Source organism: Carcharodon carcharias, chromosome 5, assembly GCF_017639515.1.
Source record: "Carcharodon carcharias isolate sCarCar2 chromosome 5, sCarCar2.pri, whole genome shotgun sequence".
NCBI lineage: Eukaryota > Metazoa > Chordata > Chondrichthyes > Lamniformes > Lamnidae > Carcharodon > Carcharodon carcharias.
The window spans coordinates 112191326-112199398 of NC_054471.1; positions in this window are offsets into that span (position 1 = coordinate 112191326).

The window sequence follows — 8073 nt, forward strand, 5'->3', positions numbered from 1 at the left end:
AGGAAGCCCATTTTACATACATCAATAAAGAGTAAAATTAGACAGGTGTAAAATAGGCTGTCAATATGTTATTGCCCATTTTACACTACCTCTGAAAGCTTTTTTTCACCTAAGTTTCTCCTGTCCTCTCCTCTCCTGAAGGCACAAGTTCCTATGAGTTCCCTTCAAATTACCAATACGAATGATGCTCTGGTAGGTCAGATTTGACAGTGAGTGCCTACAAGCTATCTGCCATGGAGGGGATCAGAGACAAGGCCTCACCTAATGCTCATGAGTGGTGATTTAACTGAGAACATTGAATCAATCCAAAACGTTGGGTAGAATCTTCCACACTGAAGTCCAAGTACATTGGTAGGCGGGGAAGTGGGAGCGATTCCCACTGGGCGGAGGGACTGCTGAACATGAACGATCTTGTGCTGTTCAGTTCATTGATTATGCATCCATACGGAGCACGGCAAATTCTCATGGCAAGGTGGGCAGGAGGTCGCTTGCCCAGCTGTTACCTCATAAGATCAAAGGACCAGACCCTATATTTATGGGGCTCCCAGACAGCCATGCACTCACTGCAGGCCAGCAGCTCTAGAATCTGCATGCCTCAAGATGTCTAAGAGAAAAAAGCAACCTCCAACCCCATGGTTTAGCAATGCCTTTCTGGGGATTCTCCTCCAGGCTGCCCAGGAAAGGCACAAGGCCCTGTTTCCCCAGGAGGCCCTCCCACCTGACCTCCTAGCCTGGGAGGAAGTCGTCGGGATGGTTATACCCACGAAGCCCAGAAAAGAACTGGTCTGAAGTGAAGGAAAAGGATGAATGACCTGGTGCTCTCCACCAGGGTAAGTGAACTGTCTACTCACTGTAAACTAACACTCTCATAGGGGCATCAGGCAGTTTAAGGGTTTGTTACGACCAGGTGAGGAGGAGTGAGCTGGCTCCCCTCCTATTCAGACCCTCAGTTGGTCCCAACAAAGGTTTTAAAATTTCTTTTCCCTGTAATGCCTTTTCCAGTCTGAATGTATTTATTTGTCAATAAGGGGGCAGTCAAACCAGGTTTTCTTGAGTCAGAGAAAGAGAAAGTTTGTTAATTATTAAACACAAGAAAAAATAATGAAGATGTGATGACAGCAGAAGTAAGAATGTTAGCGTCCAAAAAAAATTTAAAAGAATATACAATTAAGCCCTTTGTTTGTTTTTGAGATGTACATTGTCGAATGTTGCAGCCAACTGAAGTTAGTTGCTTTCCTGTAAAATTCTGGAATGGCTTTGTTCAGATTTGCCCTTTGTTAAAGATACCCTTTAAGCTTCCAGCGAGAGATCTTTCCTGTGCTTTTCAAGCAGTGTTTTAGATGACTGTTATGTTTCTTCCTCCTACTATTTGTTCTTCCTGATTCTGCTTGTCAGACCCAGTTTTAAATTACCTCTCTGTATATTCCCAGGAGGGAATTCGATTAGTGTGCCTTGCATTCGTTGTTGATCAAGTAATCCCAATTTCTGATATTTTCATCTCTGAAACATTTAACACATTTCAAGATAAAAATCAACAGGAGATTAGGGTTATTTTGTCCTCTGCAGGGCTTTTAAATGTCTGATGAGTAGCTGTATAAATTATGATTTTATTTAGTGTGTAATGTACCTTTAAGAGTAATACATGTTAGGAGAGATCACATGATCTGTAGTAACCAATAGGAGAGTAGTGTGGGCTACCTCCACCAGCAGACATTGTAGAGATAGAGTTGGAGTTGGAAGCACACGTGTAGTTGCTGCTAAGTATGTTGTAAATAAACTTAAAGTTTCCAGCCAAGAAGTGTCTGCAGATCAACTCCATCACTAATAGTACAACTCAGCCACCCTACAACAAACTGGCAATGAGGATAAAACAGAATTGAACAGAAGAAATCAAGTTAGTAAGCAATCAGCACTGTACCTCTGCCAGTGATTCTAAGTAGCAAGCTGCATAAGAATTGAAGAAGTTATCCCCTCTCAAATTCCCACAATTTGTGAGAATTGATCCTTTTGGAATAGCCACAGACGGCTGGTCTCATTACATAGAATACCTCACACTCTTTTATCAAGCGAATGAGATTACAAGGGAAGAGAAAAGGCGAGCGGCCCTATTGAGTACTTGTGGGAGCAAAACGTATGATTTGATTCAAAGTTTGATGGCACCCAGATTTGAAGAATTTTGATGAATTGGTGGACCTCGTGAAGTGACATTTTCAACCTAAGCCTTCAGTCACAATGCAGAGGTTCAGGTTTAATTCATGGAATAGAGCCCCGGGTGAGACAATTGCATGCTATGTGGCAAATTTGAAACAGCTAATGGAACACTGTGAGTTTGGTATGACTCTAAATGACATGCTCAGATATCATTTAGTGTATGGAATAAATGAGGACACTATTCAGAAAAGACTACTGTCCGAAGTGAATTTGGATTTCAAGAATGTGCTAGAGATAGCGTTGGCCATGGAAAGCACAGTAAGAGATTCAAAAGCAAAATAGAGTGTGCAAACTGGTGCCATCCCCCACATTGGGCAGGAAACCTCAGCCAAAAAGGATGCGGAAATGCAAGATTCTGCCGAGAAGTGGGAAACAGCCCCCACTAGCTAAACAATAAAGAAAAATAACTTAGCAGCAAAATTGAAGAATAATTTAAAAGCGGTGGAAGCAAGCAGTCTATTAGTGTTTGGCAGTTTAAAAAAACGAATGCTACTGTTGTCACAGAAATGGACATATAAGAGGCAGGGAAAGGAAAGGTTCAACCAGACTTGTAAAAAAAGTCCAATGAAATCTACAATGTAGAAGAGCCCAAAACAACAAATTCTGACATTTTTTTAATTCATTCATTGGATGTGGGCTTCACTGGCTGGGCCAGCATTTATTGCCCATGCCCATCCCTAACTGTCCTTGAGAACGTGGTGATGAGCTGCCTTCTTGAACCACTGCAGCCCATCTGGTGTAGGTACACCCACAGTGCTGTTAGGAAGGGAGTTCCAAGATTTTGACCCAGCGACAGTGAAGGAACGGCGATATATTGCCAAGTCAAGATGGTGAGTATCTTGGAGGAGAACTTCCAGTTGGTGGTGTTCCCATCCATCTGCTGCCCCTGTCCTTCTGGATGGTCATGGCCGTGGATTTGGAAGGTGCTATCTAAGGAGCCTTGGTGAATTCCTGCAGTGCATCTTGTAGATGGTACACACAACTGCTACTGTGCGTCAGTGATGGAGGGAGTAAATGTTTGTGGAAGTGGTGCCAATCAAGCGGTCTGTTTTGTCCTGGATGATGTCCAGCTTCTTGAGTGTTGTGGGAGCTGCACACATCGAGGCAAGTGGGGGGTATTCCATCACCCTCCTGACTTGTGCCTTGTAGATGGTGGACAGGTTTTGGGGAGTCAGGAAGTGAGTTACTCATCGCAAGATTCCTAGCCTCTGACCTGCTCTTTTAGCTACAGTATTTATATGGCTAGTCCAGTTCAGTTTCTGGCCAATGGTAACCCCAAGAATGTTGATAAAGGGGGATTCAATGATGGTAATGCCATTGAATGTCAAGGGGTGATGGTTGGATTCTCTCTTGTTGGTCATTGCCTGGCACTTGTGTGACTGTTACTTGCCACTTGTCAGCTCAAGCCTGGATATTGTCCAGGTCTTGCTGCATTTGGACATGGACTGCTTCAGTATCTGAGGAATCGCAAATGGTGCTGAGCATTGTGCAATCAACAGCGAACATCCCCACTTCTGACCTTATGATGGAATGAAGGTTATTGATGAAGCAGCTGAAGATGGTTGAGCCTAGGGCACTGTCATAAGGAACTCCTGCAGTGATGTACTGGAGCTGAGGTGACTGACCTCCAACAACCACAGCCAACTTCCTTTGTACTAGGTATGACTCCAACCACTGGAGAGTTTTCCTCCTGATTCCCATTGACTCCAGTTTTGCTAGGGCTCCTGGTCAAATGTGGCCTGGATGTCAAGGGCAGTCACTCTCATCCACTTGGCATTTCTGGCTGAAGATTGTAGCAAATGCTTCAGCCTTATCTTTTGCACTGCTGTGCTGGACTCCTCCATCATTGAGGATGGGGATATTTGTGGAGCCTCCTCCTCCAGTGAGTTGTTTAATTGTCCACCACCATTCATGACTGGATATGACAGGATTGCAGAGCTTAGGTCTGATCCGCTGGTTGTGGGATCGCTTAGCTCTGTCTATCATTTGCTGCTTATGTTGTTTGGTATGCAAGTAGTTCTGTGTCATTGCTTCATCAGGTTGACACCTCATTTTTAAGTGTGCCCTAGTGCTGCTCGTGGCATGCCCTCCTGCACTCTTCATTGAACCAGGGTTGATCCCCTGGCTTGATGGTAATGATAGAGTGGGGGAAATTCTGGGCCATGAGGTTACAGATTGTGTTCAAGTACAATTCTGCTGCTGCTGATGGCCCACAGTGCCACATGGATGCCCAGTTTTGAGTGCTAGATCTGTTTGAAATCTATCCCATTTAGCACGGTGGTAGTGCCACACAGCACGATGGAGGGTATTCTCAATGTGAAGGCGGGACGTCATCCCCACAGTGACTGTGTGGTGGCCACTCCTACACTCCTATCGATACTGTCATAGACAGATGCATCTGTGGCAGGCAGGTTGGTGAGGATGAGGTCAAGTATGTTTTTCCCTCTTGTTTGTTCTCTCACCACCTGCCGCAGACCCAGTCTAGCAGCTATGTCATTTAGGACTCAGCTAGCTCGGTCTGTAGTGGTGTAACCGAGTCACTCTTGGTGATGGACATTGAAGTTCCCCCACCCAGAGTACATATTGCGCCCTTGCCACCTTCACTGCTTCCTCCAGGTGACGTTCAACATGGAGGCCATTGGTTCACTCATTGTTTAATCTGAAAGTTGGAAAGGCAGAACCAATATTTGTCATAGTGAATGTAAATTGCAAATCTCTTAAAATGGAAGTAGGCACGGGAACTTCCACTACAGTAATTGGGGAACATACTTTCAGACATTTAAATAATGGTGAACATTAATTAAGTTTGGAGTGAGCAGTGGCTAAATTAAAAACTTATACAGGTGAAGACATTGAAGTAAAAGGCATAAGAAAAATAACTGTCCATTATGGAAGCCAATCGGTAAAGCTACCAGTATTGGTATTGAGAGGCAGAGGACCAAGCTTTCTGGGGAGAAATTGGTGAAGGGAAATCAACCTGGATTGGTCACTGAGATTCCAAAAGGAAGCTGGAAGCACTCCTGTTCTGAAAAAGGAGTGTGTAAGGGTTCAACAACCTGAAGAAATGCAGGCTGACTTAAGCCAAAACCAGAAAGAACAACAGAAGGAATTCAAAGAGACCATGCTCGATGACAGAGTTTGAGATGAGGTGAGCAATCTTGGAAGGGAAAAAGAAAACCTATTGAAAGATCTTCACACACTACAACATTCCCTCAGGTCAAAGTTTGTGCCTCTGGAAAAGTATAAAGAGAAACAGAAAGAATTCAACACCTCTCTGAACAAACTGAAGAATGAGTTGGCAGAGAAGACACAACCATGTTCCAGGAGGCAGCAAATAACTACAAGATCAGACTCCCCCAGGAACCCAATGAGGATGCATCCAGGCTGCAGTTTGATTTTTTGTGCATTGACTTTGTGTGACCTTTAATGTATGAGCCTGCTTAGTCAATCACTAAATCTTTATTTTCTCTATTCCGAGTACCAGCTAGAAACAGAGGACGATATCAAGAAGAACACGTCACAACTCCAATCCCTAACCCTCCTCTGAGGAGGAAGTCTAAGTATCTTGAGAGGAAGCATCATCACGTTGTTCACCTGCAACCTGCACCAGCACAGATACACATGCCTCGGTAGGTCCTTTTTCTAGATTGGGCTCGGGTTCACAATCTGATAAGCACCTCACTGACATGGGTCCACAGCTGGCAGAGGCAGTGACAGCTGGAGAACAGGCCCCTGCTGAACCTGAATCAGATAATGAGCCTTTGGACTCAGCCCTAAGAGACCTGTTGGAGATGTAGAGAGAGGCAGGAGAACATCAGGCAGAGTTGCCAGAGGCCGTCCACAGACTGGACCAAAGTCTGGATGAGTCCATCCACATTCTGTATGCTGTCATGGCTCCAGTGTGCGAGCACTTGGCCATCTATATGGAAAGGGTGGCGGCATCTTGAAGACCCAGGTCCAGCAGAACGCACATTTTCTGCTGGACATGCGCTCAGACCTGCACTCCGTTCCTCTAGCCGTGGGTGCAATGCAATGAAGGGTGGCTGTTGCTATGATTCTGCAAGTGTTTGCTGATTTCTATAGTTTTTTCGAGTTGCAAATATCTACTGGGAGTGGTGTGGCAAGATCTGAAGGACCTTTTGCTGACTTCAAGGCTTCTGCACAAACCAAATACTTCCAGGCTTGGTTGCATTAGCAGGCATCACCCTTTGAATACAGCAAGACTAGAAGAATGAGCAAAGGCCACACAGAGCAGGACAAGTTGCTAGAAGTGGAAGGAGAAGAATAGGGGGGTGGTACGTGTGGTATGGGCTTTCAGCAGCAGGTCATATCCACCCAGGTGTTCAAAAGCAAAACCTACCTGAGCATCAGTGAGGAACAATGCAGGAGATTCCTCCGCTTCACTTAGGGGGCCCTCACTGAAATCTGTCACCTGCTGCAGCCACAACAGCAACATCAGAGCAGGGTAGGGACAGCATTTCCAATGGCTTTAAAGGTGACTATGGTGATTAATTTTTATGTGCCTGGCTCTTTTCAGGTTGGAACTGGAGAAGTTTGCGATATCCACTGTTGCATAAGGGAAGTCACTGAGGCTCCATATTCAAAGGGAGATTGTTGCATTTCAGTCTATTTTGTTAGAGACCAGCAGACAAACATGGCTTTGTTAGGAGTGCAAGTTTACCCCTACACCCCCCACAACCCCCAGAAAATGTGATAAAGTGTTACTAAAACAACAATTCCACTGCATTGACCATTGTGGAGCAGCAAAGCAGGTGTCAAGATTTGTGGTGGTGTGCTGCATGCTTCACAACCTTGTCATCATAAGAGGACAGCCCTTGCTGCCATCTAGCTGGCAAGTAACTGAGGAGCAGGAGCATGACAAGGCAGAGATGGGGAAAGAGGAAGGGAGGAGGCAACCAAGGCATAATTTGAGTGCAGTGCCAATAACGGCAACTCCAATTCCACATTCGCCAACATTTCCACACCTTACTTTCACCCTGTGACTGACCATCACAGTGTCCACTTGGCCACAATGCAAAAATAAAAACCACCACAAAATAACCAAGATTCATGGAATTGAGAATAATACCTTAGCATGGATTTAGGGTTAGTTAATGTGCAGAAAACAGAGTGAGAATCAATGGGATATTTTTGGGCTGGCAGGCTGTAACTAGTGGGATACTGCAAGGATCAGGGCAGCTCTTTACAATCTCTATTAATGACTTAGATGAGGGGGCTGAGTGTAACGTATCCTAGTTTTCTGACATTATAAAGTCATGTAGGAAGGTAAGCGATGAGGAGAATGCAAAGAGGCTGCAGAGGAATATAGACAGGTTGATGAATGGGCTAGAACATGACAGATGGAATACAATGTGGCAGTGTAGACTCACAATGTTTCACACTTTGATCGGAAAAATCAAAAAGCAGAATATTTTTTGAGATACTGGAAAATGTTAACATTCAGAGCCTGGGTGTCCTTATAAGTGAATCACAGAAAGTTAATATGCAGGTACATCAACCAATTTGGAAAGCAAATGGTATGCTAGCTTTAGTTACAAAGGAATTGGAGGATAAGAGTAAAGAAGCTTTACTGCAATTATACAGGGCATTGGTGAGGTCACTCCTGGTTAACAACCTGCAGTTTTTGTCTCTTTACCAAGGAATGACAGACTTACCCTAAAGGGAGTGCAACCAAGATTCATTAGACTGATTCCTGGAATGAGGGGATTTTCCAAGAAGAAAAATTGAATAGACTAGGCCTGTATCTCCTCGACTTTAGAAGAATGACTGGTGATCTAATTGAAATATATAAAATTCTTGAGGGACTTGACAGTAGAAGCTAAGAAAATGCTTCCCCTGGCT